Consider the following 23271-nt stretch of genomic DNA (forward strand, 5'->3'; position numbering starts at 1 on the left):
ACTTTACCTTTAACTTCACCTGCACTTGGTCTTGGTCTCATTCCCTCCTGGGGTGTGTCCATTATTGAATCTCATTTGGGAGTTTGTATTGCATTTTGGGGGGTGGGGGGGACTGCTCACTTTCACATGCTATGCATAGATCAGTGGCAACTAGTTGCGTACGGTGGTGCAGATGGGGTGCCGCACAGATATGCATTCTGAGGCAGTATGCAGGCACACAGTCATTCAGTGCTAGAATCCAGTCATAATGGTCTGTCTTCCCTTGCTAGTAACTGCCTATTACATAGTTGTGCACGCTGTTCTCTCGTTGCCCACCTTGGACTTCCCAGTAGGAAGTACTACAGTTCGACCCTCTGTCTTCGCCTGGTTCTTAATGCTTGACCACTGGACTGGTGTACGGATTTGCTCCTGCCTTCCCCATAGGCTGTTTTTCTGATTATCTTGGACTCACCTGTCATGGGCTAAGACTGACCTAGATTGCCATTGGTTTTACATTTTGGTGTGCCAGGATCCCGTGTTCCACCACCTTTCTCTAGATTGCTCACATAACATTCACCGGCTAGCATTTCCCTGCAGGTGAGAGTCCATCTCTTACCCAGGACCTCTTGCATCTCCTTGCACTCGACCATACTTGGGCCCTCATTCTGCCTGGGAAAGCCCTTGCACCTTTTCACATGTTTATTCATCTTTGTTCCACCCTGGGTGGTTCTCCTGGTGTCTGTACTCCTTACTTCCACCGTGGTGTTTCCCCTGATAGTTCCAGGGAACTTATGGTTACGGAGGGAGGCAGGGGTGTCCATGTCTTACAATAGGCATTGACTTACCCCGTGTCCCCTATCTTTGCAGAAGTGAAGAGCGGCCTCGTCTGGCGTCCATCTTTTCCCCATTCTCCTCCTCGTCATCTGTCCCTTTCGGGCTCGGTTCTTCCGCCAGAAACGTTTCCCTGGCACACGTGTAATTCTGCTCTGTATTAGCACTAGGGAAAAAACGTTTTCTTTCAGGGCAAAATTCGCCCTTGAGTTATAATGGCACTAGAGCAAATATTGTCCTAGTGCAAAATTGCATTGAAAGAATATGTTGTTTGGACTAGGCCAGTGTTTGGCCCAGTGCTAATACCAAGATAGATTACACCTTCGCCAGGACACATTTCTGTAATCTGGGCCCTGATGCTGGTTTTATACAAAGGGAACAGAACCAGAAGGTCAGGCGGGAGCTTTAAAGTGATCAAATCAATGAACAAATTGACAGAAGAATAGTGAGTGAGGGGCGATTGTGAACAACGAAAAGGATATATGTATGCATGTAGATTTTCTGAATAGTGCTTAGTAGCATCTTCAGGCCATACCAAAGTGCTAGGGGGAAGGTGAAAAGGAGGGTGGAAGAGATATAGAGTTGGAGGTTACAGCAATGAAAAGCAGTCTATGCGTGTGATTTAGAAAGTTAGGAAGCGCAGGGAGAAGGGAACTAAATGGGGCATGCAGTTTTCTCTCCCTGCCCCCTACGGTGTCTGGTTTTAAGCCCCATCCTGTGCCATGACTGGTTCCCAAATGGAAATGTGAGCGGGGGCCACTGCCAAGTGTATGCCCAATATTATGGAGGGAAGGACTCTTCGTTTTGGGGCCGCCCCAGCACTCTGATTTTGTTTTCTTGCAATATTTAAATTGTTGTGTTTAAAAGGGGGGCACCTTTTACTTGCCAGCATAGTTATTGAAAATTCTCCTCGCTCTGATTATTTTTCCAGGTCGATTCATTTTTTTGAAAGGCAAATACTAATTTGTCTTGTGCACTTTCCTCTAAGGCAGGGGTCTGCAACATGCGGGTCTCCGATTGTTGTGGACTACAAATCCCAATAGTCAGTGCTGAGGGATCATGGGAGTCATAGTCCAAAACATCTAGTGAACCACAGGTTGCAGACCCCCTGTTCTAAGGGGAAAGGTAAATTGAACTACATTTGTATATTTCATTTTAACATGCGTCTACTTACTGAGGGACGTGAGGGAGCTGTACCCATCCAAGTCACACACATCATCACTGCTATAACACGATTGCCAAATCTGTCACCCGATACAAATGTAACCAGGTGGGCCATGAGGCTCATATGCAGGAACAACCATGTTAAGGCCATAGGACAGGTAGATGCAAGAATATATATGTATATATACATATATATTATACGTCGGCGATAGCCGCCCTATAGTTGAGGTGAGTTTGATGCACATAGGAACCCATCTAAATTCTATTGTTAATAACTTTTGATTTGAGTGCCCAATTTGACAGAAATTTCGTAAGTGATTAAAAGTCTGTGCACCCACCACTATAAAGATTCATTAAAAAAAAAATAAGAAAGTTATTAAGCATAAAAAAATATTTTTGCCAAAAGTGTGGTCTACTTCCCATTAATTTTCCCATAGACAAAAAAGGCACATTTTTGCCAAAGCACACAGCCCAAACAGCTGGGTGGATTTGGACTAGGTCTAAAACAACTTGGGCCCAAAGAGCTTCAAAATAGCGCTTTGCTTGGTTTGGGGTTATTCTGTGCAGTAGTTATTCAAATATTTGACGGAGAAGGGGGTGCCCCTTTCCCCCAAGAAAATAGAGATAGCTCCCATAGTGCATTGCAGGATCATGGTTTTCAGAAATGAAACCACCAGCTTGTTTTTGTCTCGATGTGAGAGATGTTTGTGGCTATAGCTGAGGATATGGGAAAATGAAATGCAGTAAAAAGCTATTTACAGGTCAAATAACATGGAAATGACATCAGGGTAAATGCTAGATGTGGGGGAAGGCTAGAGAGCACCAAGTAAAATTTTGAAGTTGAAGGGGTCTACGGACTGAGTTTGCAGCACGAAGCGTTCCGTACCCTCGGCTATAGTCGCAAATAGCCGACATCTGAAAGCAAACTACGTCACAGAATGAGTGTGTGTTGTGGGGGGAAGGGAGAGAGCAGGGCAGGTGAGGCCATAGGGGGAGTCGGGGGAGATGGCACAGATGAGGGGGACACTTGGTGAAGTTCTGGGGGAGCAGGAAAGCATTAAACCTTTATGCCTGTTTTGCCGATATTCGCAATTATATTCCAGGCTACAAAGAACTATGGATTAGCGTGGGTATGTGTAATTCAGTACCCACGGTTACATTTTTAAAAACATTTTGGGAATAGATATTTTTACAGCTAAACGCCATAGCCAGTGACTCGATTGCCATCCAGGACTCCCATCCATGCAGTAACCAGGACAGACTCTGCTTAGCTACGTAGTGAGGAAGGGCCAGCCTCCTCAGGCTTTGTTGCCAGATAAATGAGCCAAACTTAAAAGACCACTTAGAGGAATGGGCCAGCCCTTCCCTTGTTTTGAAGCTAAGCAGGGTCACCCCGCTTTGAAGCTAAGCAGGGTTAGTCCCTGTCACTACATTGATGGGCAACCAATGGGCATCTGAATTTTTTTTAAAACATTTCAAACTGTGCTACTGTCAGTCCTTGAAAGTTTTGCACTCAAGACAATCTTTTCACCTTTTGCTGAATTGCATTCTGGTATGTGTAGTCTCACCATGAAGATGGGGGGAGTTAATGCCACAAATGTGTACACTTTTGCCCCTAACATAGCTCTATAAGGATTTATATATTTCAGTTACACTATGGTAAGTGTACTTTTCAAGTTAGCTTTATAAAGCAGAGTATTGTTGAAAGCCAGACATGGGGGTGAGGATGGGAAATGATAAGAGGGGAAGTAAGTCATGAGTATTTGCCCACAATGTGGCAAAAGAGTTTGCAATCCTGGACACTGGTGCAGCTATTTTCTCTGGATTGTGGCTGCTTTTCAGGGCACCAGTAAAGGACACATCTGGGTGGACAGCGTAATTTATTTTCAGAGGGCGGATGTAACCACTTGTTTCTTTTTTTTTTTTTTTTAGATTGGTAAGCTTGCTCAAGTATTTGGATACCAGGATTTTACTTAGGTTGTCATGCTCCCAGTGCAGACACTTACCCACAAGACCACAAGCACTTGCTTCATATTGGGATTTCGTTTTCGATGGAATATTTCACTACAGATTATTGGGTTTAAAAGGTGAGCACCTTTTATACTTTGCCAGGATATTTATTGGAAGATCCTCTCCGGTTATTTTTCTGGTGCTCATTTAAAGTCCATTGCCATTTTGTCTTGCGCACTTTCTTCTAGAAGGTCAATGTAACTGGATTTGTATGATTCACTTTAAAATATATGGTCACTTACTGTGCGTATATTCATGGGTGCCAGCTTTTGATTTTTGCTATGGGTGTAGAAAGTATGTTGGTATATGTTCTTCTTGCAGCCAGTCATTTTTCCCCATTTCCGTGCTGCTCAAATGTGGTTAGTTGGGGTTGGTTGTGTGATGTATCAAACAGTCAACAAGAGACCGGCCATAAAACAAGGGGCTTGGAGCACGGGACAGGATATTTCAGCACGGGCAGTTAGGCGCATGCCGTTATGGCAAACTGTCGCCAGAGGTTCCGGTTTGGGCGCACCCAGTTAGATGCTGCCAGTTGGGCGCAGGGACCTCTCGGCACAGAGACGTTTTGGCGTTGGAGGTCGCAATTGGCACAGCATGAACCTGCAGGCACTTTGCATTTTGTACCTCTCTGCACAAAGATGTTTTGGCGCAAGAGGTCACAATTGGCGCAGCATGAACCTGCAAGCACTTCGCATTTTGTACCTCTCTGCACAAAGATGTTTTGGCACAAGAGGTCACAATTGGCGCAGGATGAACCTGCAGGCACTTTGCATTTTGTAATATGGATTAAACGTGAAAAACATTTACTGCAACATTATAAAACAAGTTTGGACATGTATTACACTGTCATTGCAGAATTGAACACGTACTAAACATGAAACATTTAATGCAACATAATAAAACAGAATGGAGCATTACACTGTCTCTGGGCAACATTATCAAACTGAAAAAACGAAATAAGAACACATTTATGCTGAACACTGCCTTCAACAACCCTGGCTTGCAAGAGTTCGAGACATAGCACTTAACCATTATGCTACAATGACATTATTGTTTGAATTCTCACAAGTTTCATACTTAGGCTACAATTTAATTTGTCCAATTTTAAAAGGTGAAGTATGAAATGTATGCACCTTGAAGCACAAGCCATTGTGGCATAGTGGTTGCATGCTGGTCCTTGAACTCTGGCAGACCAGATATCAAGACTTAAGTTTTTAAATGTAAAACAGCATATTTTGGAAAACACTCTGTATTCTGGACTATGTAGTCTTTCGGCATGGCTTTGATCCATGTGGTCTCCTTGGAAACGTTCACCCAATCACTGCAGGATTCTAAGAAGGTCTTTTGAGCTGCACTACCAATGCGTTAATAAAAGTTGCGCGTCTTCCATTGCACTTGAGCCAGCGCAGACAAGACCTTCTTTGCAGCTCAAGGGAGAGACTTGTCACACAGTTCCATTATTCCCTTAACATATTGCATTACTATTAGACTTTGAAAATGGCGGGGCAAGTAGACATCACTCCTCTGCAGCCCCTTATTCTCACTTTCCCAAGCTGAAAAAGAACTATTTACTCTCTTAACTGGTAACGTTCATTCGATGGGATGGTCCGACGATGCATTCCATATCTATGACAGTAATCACCACAGCTGTGCTGCTTCGGAAAATCTTTTGGTGTCTGCGTCCTGCGTCGATGACGTCGCTACGCTGTCCTCGAGGGCCTCCATTGAGCCGACGTCACCAGATGTTATAAGTAGGACGCAGGGCGCCCGTAGCCTCAGTTGTAGTTTTTTCCCCAGAACGTGTGGCACCAAACCACTTCCAGTATGACCACAGAAAGCCTTGCGTAAATGTAAACTGCAATCGCATAAGAAATTCTGTAGCGGGGCAGGTAGAGTGGGAACGATATGGAATACGTCATCGGACCATCCCATCGAAAGAACGTTAACGGGTAAGAGAGTAACTGGTTCTTCGAGGGGATTGGGTCCTCCCACATAGTCGATATCTATAACAGTCTCCCAAAGCAGTACCAACGCATGGAGGAGGGAAAAGAATTTAGAATATAGACATTTAGAATGCCCAATCAAATTGCAGAGTAAAGAACCGCCTTGCCAAAGGCCAGATCCTGCCCATGGATAGAATTGAGGGAGTAGTGACGTACAAAGTATGGACCGAAGCCCAAGTGGCTGCATCACAGATGTTACGAATAGGAACACCCCTCTGCAGGGCAGTAGAGGCAGCCATCCCCCTAGTATAATGGGGCCGTAAGCCTACCGGAGGGTCCTTACGCACCAAGCGGTAACATTAAAAAATTGGCAAGATAATCCATCTAGACAAAGTCTGCTTAATCACAGCTTGTCCCAAACGCCTTCCAGCGTAACCAATAAAGAGCTGATCGTCCACTCTGACCCGCGACATGCGAGAAATGTAGAAACTTAAAGCTCTGCTAGGATCCAACCTATGGAGCCTCTCCTCTTCCTTACCAGGATGTGGAGGAGGATAAAATAAGAATAACCTTCTGGCTCAAATGAAATTCCGACACCACCTTCGGAAGAAAGGAAGGACAAACTCTAAGGACAACCCTGTGCTTATGAAACACAGTGAAGGGTGGCTTAACTGAAAGCGCCTCCAACTCACTCTGCGAGCGGAAGTGACCGCAACTAAAAACACAGTTTTAAGGGTTAACATCCTGAAAGGACAAGAATGTAAAGGCTCAAACGGAGCACCCATAAGGAATTTCAGAACAAGGTTCAAATCCCAACCAGGCACCAGGAAAGGTGACGGCAGAAACACATAAGTAAGTTCTTTGAGAAACTGAGAAATGAACAGAATTTTGAAATAAGAACACTCCTCAGACGAGCGCTTAAACATAGACAGCACCGCCAACTAACCTTCAACTGTACCCACTTGCAGGCCAAAAAAAGCAAAAAAAAGACAGAACCACAGGAATGTCACATGAAAAAGGATCCACATTCTTAACCCTGCACCAGTCGCAGAACTTTCTCCAACGGCAACGGTACAGGGACTTTGTTGCCGGCCGTCTGGCTGAAAGCAACATCTCCATCACGTCTTCAGGGAGGTCCCAATCCTTATACCTCAACCTTTCAGAAACCAAGCGTGAAGGTTGAGGGATCTGACCTCTGGATGGAGAACCTGACCTCCATCCCGTGAGAGCAGGTCGTCTCGGTAGGGAAGACAACGTGGAGGGCAGATGGACAAGTCGAGAAGGTCCGGGTACCACGTCTTCCGAGCCCAAGCCGGAGCAATGAGGATCATCCAGGAACCGAACCTCCATAACCTCCGCAGCACTTGCGGGATGACGGGGACTGGAGGAAATGCGTACAACAGTGGGAAAGACCACTCCAACACAAACGTGTCTACTAAGACTCCTTTTGGAGGAATTCCCACGAGCAGAACCTTTCGCACTTCCGGTTGACACTGGAGGCGAAGATATCCACCTGAGGGGGGTCCACCAAAGGGCAAAGATCTCCAGGAGAATCTCCTGAGCCAGCTCCCACTCGTGAGAGATCACGCTCTGCCTGCTCAGAGTGTCCGCCGTCTCGTTTTCGTCTCCGGCCAGATGAACTGCCGAGATCGAAACTTCCTGCTGGATGGCCCAGAACCATAGCTGCATCAGCTCCCTGCACAGAGGAAGTGATCCTGCTCCCCCCTTTTGGTTGAGGTAGTGCATGACCACCGTGTTGTCCGTCAGAATCAGGAAATTCTTTCCTCGCACAGTCGGCAGAAAAGCCTTCAGGGCAAGCCTGACGGCCCTCAGCTCCAACAGATTGATATGGAGTCTGGACGGAGACCAACGACCGCTGACTGTCAACTCGTTGGCATGAGCTCCCCAACCCGTGAGGGATGTGTCCATCATGATCGTCACCTCCGGCCAGGGGAGCCAAAATGGAGCCCCCTTCATCAGATTGCCTTTGACAGCCCACCACAGAAGATCCTGGGCGACCGAGGGCGGCACCGAACGGGGTCGGACATCCTGCAGGAGGACTGTGACCACTGCATCTTGAGGGTCCACTGCATAGATCTCATCCGCAACCTGGCCTCCGGCACCAGAAGAATGCAGGATGCCATGAGGCCGAGCAACCTCAAGAACTAGAACGCCGGGAGACTCTGGGCGTGTTGAAACTTGTGCACCATCTGCTGAATGTGATGAGCCCTCACCTGGGGAGGAAAACACTGCCCCAGGGATGTGTCGAGCACTGCTTCGATGTACTGGAGCCGCTGGGTTGGCGTAAAATCGGACAGTTGAGGGAGAAGCCCAGCTTGTGAAGGGAGTGGCAGGTGACGGACAGATGATCAAGGACTTGCTCAGGAGAGCGCGCCCTGATCAACCAATCGTCCAGGTAGGGTTAGACTTGAATCCCCCCCTTCCTGAGATATGCTGCCACCACTACCATGAGCTTGGTGAAGACCCTCGGGCGGAGGTCAATCCGAACGGCAGGATCCGAAACTCAAAGTGCGAGTTGCCAACCGCGAACCTCAGTTATTTCTTGTGCTTCGGATGGACCGGCACATGAAAATAAGCGTCCTTGAGGTCGAGAGACACCAACCAGTTCTGAAGTTGAAGGGCCTGGAGGACTTGAGAAAGAGTAACCATCTTGAACTTGTCCTTCCTGAGGAGCTTGTTCAAACCGCGCAAGTCCATGATGGGTCTCAATCCCCCGTCTTTCTTAGAAATCAATAAATAAGGGGATTACTATCCCTTGTTCCTATCCGCTACAGGCACCAGTTCTATGGTGCCTGTCTCCAGCAGGGATTGAATTTCATCCGCAAGGAGCGGATCCGGACTCTTCAAAGAAAGATTCCCTGGTGGATTGTCGTGAGGCCTCTGCCGGAAAGGAAGACTGTAGCTGTGGGCTATGATCTCCAGAACCCACACATCTGAAGTAATGGCACGCCACTCTACAAGATGCTGCGCCAGCCTTCCCCCAACCGGCGAACCATGGGACATGGCCTCATGACTGAGCTGAAGCAGCAGTGCCTGAGGGCAAAGAGGCAACTGCCCGAGTGGCCTTGGCACCTCGAGTACCCTGTTTTCCACCTCTGGCACTCCTACGGTGGCCCCCTTTGACTTGCGGCACCTCTTGATTTACTAAAGGATGAGTAATATCGAAAGGAACCTCCCCTCCATTGCTGTCCCCTAGGATGAAAAGGCGGAGGTTGGCAAACTGCAGTGCTCAACGACTTCACTGCAGCTTTGGAGGTCTGCAACCTCTCAAGGCTCTCGTCAGCCTTGCTGCCAAAAAGATGTTCACCATCAAAGGGCATGTTGAGGAGCCAGGCCTGCACATCAGGAGCAAACCCCGACTTCCGCAACCATGCAAACCTGCGTATTACGGTGCTTGCCGCCATGGACCGGCTGACACAATCTGCCATGTCCAAACCCGACTGAACGGTTTCACACATGGCATCCTTGCCATCCTGTAAAATAGCAAGAAAACCATACCGTTCCTCCCCTTCGGGAATATGTTCAGCCGCCACGGAAATACAGTTCCGCAGAGTGTGCGTGAAACATGACCAGGCACACACTGAGTTGGCTGGCTGTAAAGCCACACCCCCTGAAGAAAATGCTTTCTTCGCCCAGCCATCAAAACGCTTGTCATCCCGATCAGGAGGGATGGTAGGGTACGACGCCTGCTTTGCTGGGGCCGTGGCTGCCTGCACCACCAAACTCTCTGGAGTGGGGTGCATGGTGAAGTAGCAGGGGTCACTACTGGCTGGACGGTATTTTCGCGGCAAAGACTTGCTCACTGCCGGAAGACTCTCCGGAGCAGTCCAAGCCGCAGCCACCCTTCTTTGCAACACCATATGGAAAGGCAGTACCGGGTCAGTTGGAGGACCTTGGTCGAGGATGTCTGTCAGATCATCCTGCAGAAAGTCCAGAGGTGGCGCAGACCACACCAAGTAGTGACCCTCGAAATAAGGCGCTGGTACGAGGACTCGGCATGGGTGCCAGGCTCAGGCGGACAGTACTCCACCTCCGGAGAGGTGTCCAGACCACTGGCGTCGTGTAGCAAATGATGCAGGTCTTCAATCTGGCTGTGACCAGACAAAATCTCGTCAGGCACCTCCTCAGGCACCAAATCCCCATCAGATCCCTCATCCCCCTCAGAAATATAATCCAGAGGTCGGAAAGAGGGCACAGAAAAAGGGACAAAGACATTCTTAGCCTTGGCCAGAGCCTTTCTGGGGGGTTCCACTGTGCCACGGGGTACCTCCGACAAAGCAGCCTCGAAAGGCGTCGACGGAATTGGTGTCGATGTTGAGCAAGGCGCCGACAACTTCAACGGCGTCGACACAGGCATCGAAGGCGGAGCCCCGAGCGTGTCCTTCGACAGCCTGGGCGCCGATGGTGTCACCGACTTCCTCGGAGGCGGAGCCTCGAGAGAGTGCCTCGACAACTTCGGCGCCGCAGGCGTTGAGGTCTTCCTCGAAGACTTCACAGGCTCACGCGGTCTCGAGGGCGTCGAGGACCGGGACCTGGAACGGGCATGTCTAGAGCGACCATCCTTGTCCGACTGGGACCTCGAAGGCTCCCGGTGGTCGCAACGACCACTTAAGCCCAAAGGCGGACGAGCGGTGTCTCTAGCATGGTCACGGCCGGCGTCCTTCGACGGCTTGGACGGTCCGGAGCCCTACGATTGAAAAATCACCATCATCTCCTTTCGGAAGGAATCCCATTCCTCAGGCGTGGAATGCTCGTTGGGACAAGCAACCCACTGACGGGCGGAGTCCTCAGAAGAGGACGGAAAAGGCGACCTGTGACAGCTCTTCCGTGAGTGCCTCGAAGAGGCAGAGGAATGGCGAGACCGACTCCCGGACCGAGACCCCCCAGACTCATGACAACGATGCGAAGAGTCGCCCCTCGAATGTCCAGTGGATCGCGACTTCTGGGGCTTGGCCACCTTGCCCACCGACAGCTGCTTCTTACGCTCCCGCAAGGCCTTCGATGTAAGCGACTGGCAGTCGACAGTCATCCGTATCGTGGTCCTCCCAGAGGCAAGCGTTATGCGTGTCCGTCAACGACATCTTGGACCCACACACCCGACACTTCTTAAAACCCAACCGCGGGGTGGAAGAAGCCGAAGACATCATTACCAAACACAAACGAACAGGTTCGAAGAACCGAAAGAAAAGGATTCAGTAGAACCAAGGCGCACTGAGATATCCGAAGTGAACACGTTCGCAGAAAAAACAGGACTGAGGCTACGGGCATCGTGCGTCCTACTTATAACATCCGGTGACGTCGGCTTGACTGAGGCCCTCGAGGACAGCGTATCGACGTCATCGACACAGGACGCCGAAACATTTTCTGAAGCAGCACAGCTGTGGCGATTACGGTCATAGATATGGAATACGTCGGAGGACCCAATCCTCTCGAAACATATTTACTTTTTTGCCCTCTCCTCCAATAACTTACAGATCCCCTACAGCCATTCAACCCAAACAAATACGAGAAGCAGGAGAAATCATGAATATAGCCAGGTTACATTTATTGTTATATGCATTGTTATATGCCACACGTCCCTGTTATTTATAAGATCATTCAGATTTCCTTTTTACTTTGCATTTTGGGACTTGCAGTACAGGAAACTCGATGGACAAAACAAAACTACAAGGCACAAAATGCAACAAAAAAAATGAAGAACTTGATGGGCATCTTACAAATTACATGGAGACACACACACCCTGACACTGAAAACTCACACTTGATGTGTCACAATGCTCACATACATACAAGGTGCACACGCTGTGCACACACCAACACTCGCCTTCATGGAGCAAATGCACACTACACGCACAAACACTTCACAATGTACACACACACATTGCACGCACACCCTCTCAGATGACACCCTCACACCACACATTCCTCCTTACACTGCACATATATTCAAAAAGAGGACTACACCGTCTCTGGGCAACATTATAAAAACAGAAAAAAAAACATTTATGCTGAAATCAGAGAACCCTGGCCTGAAGGAGTTTAATACGCAGCACTTAACCATTATGCTACAATGATGTTATTGTTTTGATTTTCACAAGTTTCACACCTAGCCTTTTATCATTGAACATATTAAATTGTCTGTCCTATGAATTACCAAGCCATTGTGGCCAGTGGTTGAATGCTAGGCCTTAAACTCTGGCAGACCAGGGTTCAAGGCTGTAGGTTTTATTTTTTTATTTAATTAAAAGAAAAGCCACACAAGTGGGAGGTGGCGAGGTTTGTTGCACTGCAGTCCTGTGATCTTATTTGGCATGAGGGCGTTTAGAGCTGGCTGCAATGTCAGCCACGTCTAAACATCCCTCGCAACAAAATAACAGTGCCAGAAAAGGGTGAACCAAAATTGGCACTACGGCGTAATGGCCACGCCAAATCAGCCACACCAAAATTATGGCACTGAAAAGGGGTATAGTGCTTGGAGCATGCTGCTTAACCAAAGTGTGTGCTCCATGGCAATAATTGAATCTTACTGTGCATTGCCTAAAGATATTGTGAGTTCTCAACGCCTGCAATCTGAAGGCCAGGGCTAGTGGTCTGGAAGTGTTTAAAAAAATAAAAAAATAAATAAGCAATTAAAAAAGCAATTGAATAATAAAACCCTTCAAATTCAAGGAAAACTTTAGTTCCAGGGACATAAAGGTGAGCAATACATTGTATACAAAGTATATTTGGCCATGCACACTGACCATGGGTGAAGGCCATGCGTAATGCCAGTTACTGTTGTAATGTAATTAGTGATGTGATCAGTGATGTCATCATTGCGGTCATAGGCTGCACAACAGGGGACGCGAAGGTAAGGTGGCTTTAGCTGAATTTCAGGGGTTTCATTGTGTTAAGTTCTCACCTTAACATCCCTGCAACCAAACTTTTTTCCTTGAAAACATATATATATATATATATATATATATATATACATACATACATACATACATACACACACACACACACGGTTTTAATGCTCTGCAAGCAGGGAAAACTATGTTTAGCCATGTAGATAGATATACTGGAACTCTTTATTACCTGCCAGTGTTAATGTGTTTTCCTTTGCAGAAAACAAAACTGGATTTGAGAATGTTGTCATCATCAAGCAATCAGAATAGTAGTCATTGGGGACTGATAGGCCAAACGCGAGACATTGGAATTCACCCAAGGTAAGTTTATATAGATTAGTATGTCTAGCCATGGTCACTTGGCCGAGCCCATGCCCTGCTTGCTGTGATATTATTTGTCATCTAATTTACTGCATGACAGCTTTTATCTAGCCACACAAGACGGTATCAAAATAGCTTACTTCAGTAGATTCCTGTGTCATCATCAGGAACCATTGTGTAGTTGGCTGGGGGTCAACTGAGTGAAGTTACCCTACCTTGTGATGTGATTGTTAGGATATCTTGGGGTGAAGGGGGGGCGGAAGAAGGGGAGAGTCAGATGGACATTTCTGGGAGCAGATGACAATGTAAGGATGTGGCATTAGGAATCCATACTTGGTCCAATTGAGTAATGGTGATGCGTGGGGGCACATGCTTATGTAGCCATCATTGAGCCATGTCTGCCCTTTGGCAAAGGATCGTTTAAAAAGACACTGCCTTTACCATGTGACATTATTTTGAGCGTTGGCTAGAATTCCCTGAATAGCTGCCCTTCCTCACCCATTGATGAAAGTGAAATTGATAGCTGGGGTTTAATGCTCTGGCGACAGGGAAAGTCTGTAGTCAGCCCAGTAGACTGGGACCGTTTACTGCCAGCCAGCGATGTTCTGTTAATGTCTTTTTTTTCCTTTGCAGCAATCAAATCAGATTTACCACTGCATTTGAGAAGGTTGCCATCAAGCAATCAGGATAGTAACTGGGACCGTTTACTGCCAGCCAGCGATGTTCTGTTAATGTCTTTTTTTTCCTTTGCAGCAATCAAATCTGATTTACCACTGCATTTGAGAAGGTTGCCATCAAGCAATCAGAATAGTACTCACTGGACTGAAGAAGCCAAACAGACAGCTGAATTCACCCTAGGTATGTTTACACATTAGTATGTCCAACCTTGTTCACTTGACCCAGCACGTGCCCCACTTGTTGTGTTATCTACATTATTGCATGGCAGCTCTTCTCTAGCCATAAAAGACAGGAGCAAAATTGCGTACTTTAGTGGATTCATGTCATCACTAGGTAACATTATTTAGTAAGCTGACTTTGAGCGATGTATTTTTTTTAATTCACAATTATTTATAGAAATCACAGGGAAATGGAAAGCAATGCACTTTTGGTACAAACATACTTACATAATTTAACAGAGCGGAGGACATAGCTCCTTGCCAATGGGGGGGGGGGAAAGAGTGTGACTTGAAGACCAGGCAGGGCAAGGTACTGGTACTGAATTTTAAGGACAAAGTTAGTTTCCGGTTTATTCAAAGTCTTCTTTTGTAATTGTTCCAAAAGGCTTCTCTGACTTTGAGCAATGCACCGCAAAATCAAGACCACTGAGGATTATGCGCGGGAACACAATGATTTTACAGTAGAAGAACACGATGGAAATGAATTGTTAATTTCCAAGGCTTTCAGAGTAACAATTTCATTAGTAAATGGAAAAACTTCAAGCCAAATTGCTGAGCATGTTTCTTCAAAGACCCACCTCAGGTTGAAATATTCCGTCAACATTTGAAAGGGGTCTGTGCCAAATGTCCACTATGGAGACACTGACTAGTTTTAAAACAAAACGTGATGAGGAAAATAAAGTGGCACATGAATTTGCACATGCCTTAGTGCAGGTTGCAACCAGCTTGCATCAGGCAGATGGCTCAATTGGTAATCTTTTCTGGCGATGGGCCCCAGCAGTCACAACATGGCCCAAATCCACTCAAATGTATGAGAAATACATAGCTGCGGTTTTTATGACAGACATTGGCCAAATCAGAGAGTTAGTACAAGGCAATGTAAAAATGTCAATCGCTGTCGATGAAACTCCCTGGATGCTGCATGGTGATCCAGCAGTGGCCGCTTCACTTTTTGTGACCCAAAAAGTGGATTGGTGCATCGTACTATCATGGCAGATTTAGAGGTGGTTGAAACTTGCATTGCAGGTTCAGTTGTGGCATTACTCCAGAAAGTCCTGAGCAAGTTTGGGAAGGATTGGAGTGATGTAGTGTGCTTTTGTAGTGATTCTCCAAGTAATATGAAAAAGTTATATGACGATCTTTCTAAGGGCAATGCCGATTTCAAGGCCTTCCCCAATGTGAGACCCTTGCCACTTACTTGATGGAGTTTTCAAAGCAGCTTTGAAGTCCTCAGATTTGATTAGAGCTGCAGTTGACTTTGTAGTCCATTCTGGTGCACCATTTAGATATGCAGGTGAACTGAAACGCAAATCCCAACATTTTGCTCTTTGTATGGCATGAAAGAAAAGGTGTAATCCATCGACCTTGGAAGGTTTGGAACCGATGGAAGTACACCTAACATGGATGCTGGAAACTTCGTGTAGCAGTCTATGCATTATCCAAGAGGGCCGCCAGCACGTATTTACGCACAACGCACCAGTGCTCCGATGCGTTGTATCTTAATACTCTCGTAGCTTTCCAGCACTGTGTTGCTGTATATTTCACTACCTGTTATTGCTTCCTATAGCTTTTCCTCTCTCTTCATTCATTATCTTTCACAGAGGTAAAGATACTATTTTTGGGTAGCTTATTTTTCTCCTAACGGTTTGATCCCTGTTAATCGCACTTTGAGGTTGTTCTTAACTCCTCAGTCCCTGTACTTTTCCTACCTGCTTACCTTGCTTATCTTTCTTTCTGACTTCCGTTTCATTTCTTTTCACTCCTTTTCTTTCGTCTGGAGTCTCTTATCTCTTGTTAAAGGCTTTCTAGTCTATTCATCAGTTTGTGGTATCGCTGCCTTGGCGTTCTTCTACCTTCCGACCAGTTTCCTGTTCTTCTATTGTGCCTCAGTACCTTCGGCATCACCGGCTCCTCGATCATCTTCACCGAAGAAGGAACGGGTCTCGATTCTACTCTTCTATCCAACCTGAAGAAGACCATTCACACAGGGTTTTTTCTGCCTATGGCTTTTTCCCTGGAACAGCGGGTTGGCTCCTGGGAGGCTCCTGGGATTTAGTTCCTATCCGGTCACGGTGGCATCTGGGGAGTCACCCCCGTACTTGCATCAAAGAAGGAGTAAAGAAATCAGAAAGTCACGAAAGAAAGAGAAGACGGAACTCCAAGAAGAATTCGACGGAGATTCAGGTGAGGAGGGAACCAGGGTTGCAAGTTTTGACAGTGTACAACGCCAAAAGACAAAGAAAATGGCTACTCCAGAACAGGTTCAAGAAATGTGTTACGCCATTCAAGCATTACGAGTTGATATGCAGAATTTACAGGATGAAAATCAAGCTCTTCGTCAGCAAGTAGCAACTCGAGATGAAGGAAGAGGTGAACTACCACCGATGCCCTTGTCCATTAACAAATATGATGGAGCTCCTAAGGGAATGAAGGAATTTCTCGACGCTTGTACCGTGTATTTCTCTTTCAGGAGGAGGAATTTTGAGTCTGGTAGATCACGTGTTGGATCCCTGATAGCTAACCTAACGGGTAGCGCATTGAAATGGGCAACACCTCTAGTTACCTCTGATGATCCTTCAGTAAATGATTACGACTTATTTGTTCGCAATTTCAAGACTAGGTTCGAAAGACTTGAGGTTCAGTATTCTACATACGAGGCCCTTATGGATGTAAAACAAGGGAACCAAGACGTACAGACATATATTTCTCATTTCCAAGGTTTGGAAAGCTTAGCAGGATGGCCAGACACTGCGCAACAGACCATATTTCGAAGAGGGTTGCACGAAGATATAAAGGATGAGTTGGCACGAGTCGAAAGGTCCGAGACGTTCTCCGATCTGGTTTCCTTGGTACTCCGGATAGATTTCAGGTTTCAGGAGAGACGCCAAGAGAAACGGAAGGGTTGAGGACTCCAATGGAACACCCAAGCTAGTGTACAATTTAAGGATCGTGTTTATACAGAGGAACCAATGCAGATTGGTGCAACCAGAGGACCCCTGTCTTCTAAGGAGAGAAGACGAAGGGGAGAACACAATTTGTGCATGTATTGTGGGTCTTCAGACCATCAGTTGAAGGACTGTACAGTGATTCCATCTCGGCGTTCGGGAAACGAGCAACCCCGAGTCTACGCAAGGCAGACTACGGGGAAGGTGGCACAAACCCTTGCAACACCACTAACACAGGAGAAGACAACCGACTGATGATATTTCAAGTACCATTGAACTCTACTAATGGAGTCTCGATTTCATTATTAGCCATGTTAGACTGCGGTGCTGCAGGGAACTTTATAGACTGCTCTTGGGCACAAGGCAAGGGTATTCTGCTCAGGCAGAAGAGGAAGCCCATCCCCGTGGAAGGTGTTGATGGACGACCCTTGTCGTCAGGACCTGTTACAATGGAAACAGTACCATTACAGATAACCATGAAGAATCATACCGAAGAGATAATCTTCGACACTATCAGGGCTGCTCATTTCCCAGTAATACTTGGCATTTCTTGGTTGAGACTTCACAACCCTTCGATTGACTGGAGTGCTAATCGACTGAGTTTTAACTCAGATTTCTGTGGAAGGAATTGCATCAAGGAGCAACGGGTTGAAGTCTCTGCATGCCCTATCAATCAGTCTACAGTTTCTATTTCTGCCATTCCCGTTCAGTATCAAGAATACAAAGAGGTTTTCGAAGATGTTGTTCCCAAACTCCTCCCACCTCACCGACCTGAAGACTGCAGGATAGACTTAAAAGAAGAAGTCTCACTACCTTTCGGTAGGATGTATCCGTTCTCCCAGCAGGAAAAGACGGTCTTGAAAGAATATCTCGAATCCAATCTTCAGAACGGTCTGATTCGGAAGTCAAGATCCTCCGGAGGTGCATCACTTTTCTTCGTTTCAAAGAAGGGAACAAAAGAATTACGTCCATGTATAGACTATCGAGAACTAAACCGAATTACTGTTCAGGATCGTTATCCCATGCCCTTGATAAGGGATATTCTTGAAGCTGTTAAGGACTCCAAGATCTTCACTAAGATCGATCTACGTGGGGCCTACCACCTACTCAGGATCCATGCAGGCGATGAATGGAAGACCGCGTTCTGAACACCGTTGGGGTTGTTCGAGTATTGCGTGATGCCGTTTGGATTAGTCAACGCCCCATCGGTGTTCCAGCGGTTCATCGACCACATTTTCGCTGTTATGCTAGGAACTTCCGTAGTAGTGTACTTAGATGACATTTTGATCTACTCTTCCACTCTAACTGAACATCGGACCCTGGTTAAGGAAGTACTGCATTTTGATCTACTCTTCCACTCTAACTGAACATCGGACCCTGGTTAAGGAAGTACTGCAGAGACTCAAGGACAATCGTCTGTACGCTAAGGTCGAGAAGTGTATATTTGAGGCTACCGAAGTACCTTACCTCGGCTTCATTTTATCCTCTAATGGAATACGGATGGATCCGGATAAGGTAAAGGCCATTCTCAGGTGGCCTGAACCATCTTCTCCTAAGGATATTCAAAGATTTCTTGGCCTGGCTAATGTCTACCGTCGATTCATTCCTCACTTCTCGGAGATGGTACTTCCTCTGACATGGCTTCTCAAGAAGGGAAGTGTTTTCGAATGGAATCCTTCTGCTCAATCAGCCTTTTCGGACCTCAAGAGACTATTTACCACAGCTCCGGTACTTATTCAACTGGATCAGTCAAAACCCTTTATAGTGGAAGCCAATGCTTCAGGCGGAGCCCTCCGAGCTGTATTGTTACAAGAAGATAATGAAGGAGTGGAACATCCCATCGCCTACTACTCACGAACTCTTACAGTCAGTGAACGAAACTATTCTGTACTTGAGCGAGAGCTTTTAGCGATGAGAAGAGCTTGCGAGGAGTGGAGACATTTATTACAAGGGGCCACACATCCATTTCTGATTCGCACTGACCACAGGAATCTGCGGGTTCTTCAGCAGATGGAATGCCGCAATTCCCGTCATGCGAGATGGGCATACTATTTCTCCAACTTTGATTTCCAGATTACATATATACCAGGCTCACAAAATGGAGTAGCTGACGCCCTTTCTAGAAGCTGGGTGGAAGATCAAGGTATGGAAGTTAAACCTACTGAGAAGGAAAGGATGTTGCCTACCACAAGATTTATAGCAGTGATCAACTGCTTTCTTCAGAAGGTTAGGAAGGAATACAGGACATGGACTAGACAGAACCTAATGTCTAAAGGTCTTCAAGAGAGAGATGGTTTATGGTTCCACAATTCGTCTCCATTTCTCCCTTCTTCACAACTTCAAGCCAAGGCGCTACATTTTTGTCATGATGTCCCATTAGCTGGTCATAGGGGACAAAAGGCCACCTACGAACTATTGGACAGAAACTTTTGGTGGCCTTCGATGAGAGCTGATGTTAAATCATATGTTAACTCCTGTTCGGTATGTGCTAGTGCAAAGGTTTCTAGACAGAGATCTTTAGGACTTCTCCAGCAAGCCGATTTACCTTCTCGACACTGGGAGAATCTATCTATGGACTTTATTGTAGATCTACCTCCTTCTCAGGGGAAGACAGCTATTATGGTTACGGTTGATTCTTTTTCCAAACAGGCTAATTTTTCCTCTTTAACAGGAGTGCCTTCCGCTTCTGAGACAGCTTCTGTGTTCTTACGAGACATAATAAGACTGCACGGATTTCCTCGAGTGATCATCTCGGACAGAGGAGTACAATTCACCTCTAAATTCTGGTCCATTCTGTGTAAGGAACTTGGTATCCAAAGAGCATGATCATCAGGATATCACCCTCAATCCAATGGACAAACAGAGAGACTAAATGCCACACTGGAGGAGTATCTGCGGTGTTTCTGTAACAAGGAACAAGACAATTGGGCATTATTGTTACCCATGGCAGAGTTCACGTATAACAACACGGTACATACAGCTATTGGAGTCCTTTTCAGTGTACCTATGGTTATCATCTGCATTTTCTACCCAGTACAGCAGGAAGTACCAAGGCTCCGGCTGTAGACGAGGCAGTGTTCAAAATACAACAGACCCATCAATTGGCTTTACAGACTCTAGAGAAGAGCAGAAGGAACTACAAGAGATTAGCCGATGCTAAGAGAAGACCCAATCCTCAATGGGGTCCTGGTTCTATGGTATGGCTATCCACCAGGTGGTACTTACCTCGCTGGACACGTATGGGCAAATTTTCTCCAAGATATATCGGTCCATACAAGATCGAGACTAAGATAAATCCTGTCGCCTACAAGTTGAAACTACCACCTCGATTCAAGAGAATACACCCAGTATTTCATACTTCCTTGCTAAAGGCTTATGTGGAAGATCCTTATCAGAGGAGTATTAAGAAGATGAGTGTAGTAGATCCCAAAGAAACCAAGGAGTACGAGGTGGACAGATTGGTTGATTCACGTTATAGACAGGGTGTCTTGCAGTACCTGGTACACTGGAAGGGGTATCCCAGATCAGAGAGAACCTGGGAGCCCAAAACCCATATAAGTGCTCCAAGACTTCTTCAGAAGTTTCACAGGTTGTTCCCGAGTAAACCAGGTGGTGTCCAACATCGAAGGGGGCATACTGTAATGAATCAACCTTGGAAGGTTTGGAACCGATGGACGTACATCTAACATGGATGCTGGAAAATTCGTGTAGCGGTCTACGCATTATCCAAGATGGCCGCCAGCACGTATTTACGCACAACGCACCACTGCTCCGATGCGTTGTATCTTAGTACTCTCGTACCTTTCCAGCGCTGTGTTGCTGTTTACTTCGCTACGTGTTATTGCTTCCTTTAGCTTTTCCTCTCTCTTCATTCATTATCTTTCACAGAGGTAAACGTACTATTTTTGGGTAGCCTATTTTTCTCTTAACGGTTTGATCCCTGTTAATCGCACTTTGAGGTTGTTCTCAACTCCTCAGTCCCTCTTCTTTTCCTACCTGCTTACCTTGCTTATCTTTCTTTCTGACTTCTGTTTCATTTCTTTTCACTCCTTTTCTGAAGCCTGGAGTCTCTTCTCTCTTGTTAAAGGCGTTCTAGTCTATTCATCAGTTCGTGGTATCGCTGCCTTGGCGTTCTTCTACCTTCCGACCAGTTTCCTGTGCTTCTATTGTGCCTCAGTACCTTCTGCACCACCGGCTCCTCGATCATCTTCACCGAAGAAGGAACGGGTCTCGATTCTACTCTTCTATCCAACCTGAAGACGACCATTCACACAGGGTTTTTTCTGCCTACGGTTTTTCCCCCTGGAACAGCGGGTTGGCTCCTGGGATTTGGTTCCTATCCGGTCACGGTGGCCTCTGGGGAGTAACGCCTGTACTTGCATCAAAGTAGGAGTAAAGAAATCAGAAAGTCACGAAAGAAAGAGAAGACGGAACTCTGAGAAGAATTAGACGGAGATTCAGGTGAGGAGGAGTTGGAAAAGGGAACCAGGGTTGCAAGTTTTGACAAAAGGTTATTCCAACTTTCTCCTTCAGCCGGTGGTTCTCTGTATTAGAAGCAGTGAACGCCATACTATTGATGTGGTGACCTTTTACTGATTTTCTCTTTAGTGATGATGCCTCAGGCAATGTGAGGATTGGAGGGCACATTGATAGTGAGGTGAAGAAAAGTATAGTCTACTTTGTTCTTAGATTTCTGCAAGAGAACACAATGGCTGTAGTTGATATATTAAAGAGGATGGAATTTGAACACACATTTACCAAGTGTGCAATGCAATTGATGTGGAGGTCAAAATTATTTGAAAGAAAGCTGGGTGACATTTTCAGTGTCTATGGCCCTGTAACATTTGCAATACTGGAATGCCTGCCGCTTGCAAACAAAGGACTGTTGAGGGAGAGTTTTCGGATACTCTACTCAAGAATGCATGAGACATGGCAAACAAGGTTGTGCAGAACCATCCCATCAGCCACCATGTCATTCGAAGTGAGTGAAGCCTCTTTGTGGCATGCTGTGCAAGTACTTGATCCCTTCCGTGAAAAAGAATTCAGTCCAGACTTTGAATATGCATTTAGCACCATTTTATTAACACAAAGACTGTGTGCACTCAGTTTAATGTCTATTTGGCTGAGCCTGTGCCTGAGAATCTGCGTCTCCAGGTACATGAGCATTGTGTGGGAAAGCACCAACAGTGGACAGATATCAGTTTGTGTGTTGGATATTTTGGCCTACCCCGTGTCAAGTGCCAACGTGGAAAGGCTTTTTTCAAATATCAGTCTCTATGGGAAGAAAAGAAAGGACAGGTATGGGCAGTGTGTCCCAGAAAAAGTATTGCATGATTAATTAAAATAATGTTGACTTATTGCAATGCTAGATATTACTGGATTAGCATGAAAGTATTTATAACATCTTGCGCTGAGAGCTATTACCCTACATATGCACGCAATGAAAGGATAACAACATTTCTGTGTTTACACTGAAACAAACAGTTATACACGGTTAGTTTAAAGGAGCACACAAGAAAACACTGATAAACACAGATTCCGAAAATGTTTGAAAACACTGGGTAAACACTCCAGGAAGTTAACAACAAATGGCCCCTAAAACAGGAACACCCCTGGAAGTGTAGGAGAGAGACAATCAAATTTGGGGGCGTCTGGAATGAAATGGGCTTTCTTGAGGGAGCTAAGTGCACAACTGGAAGCCAAGTAAGGTGGAAGTTGCCCCTGATGTGCAAGATCAGGAGGGCATGGACCATTGTGCAGAAACCACACAAGGATGAAGGATTTAATTTCCTCTTGCTGTATTTCTACAAAACATCACTAGACAGATGGCAACACTTAATACCAAACTCTCCGCCCTCACCCTGTGCCCCACAAAGGCCACTCCCGAACCCATTGCTTAAAACTACCGCAATCCCATCCTTCAACCCCACCTCGAGAGACTAATTCTTTGATCTACTATCCAGCAGCAGAACCTCCGGATCCCCCCCCTTGACGCCTGCCTTGCCTCTCATGAAAGAAATATTGTACTCGACTTGTTCAAGAGAACTAGCAAGATCCATACTAAATGACTCCCTCACCGCTGGGATCTTTCCCGAAGCATATCCTAGCCATCCCAGCCTCCAATTCAGCCAGGATTGAAGGGTCTGCCTTCTCAACTTTGGCTCTGACTCTGTGGAACTCACTCCCTCCACGTGTCTGACACACCTAAGACTACATGGCCTTTCCACAAAGCTCTATAAACGCTCCTCTTTCCGTAAACCGTGATTAGGTCCAT

The sequence above is a fragment of the Ambystoma mexicanum genome, chromosome 8, assembly GCF_040938575.1.
Source record: "Ambystoma mexicanum isolate Mex_15411 chromosome 8, UKY_AmexF1_1, whole genome shotgun sequence".
NCBI lineage: Eukaryota > Metazoa > Chordata > Amphibia > Caudata > Ambystomatidae > Ambystoma > Ambystoma mexicanum.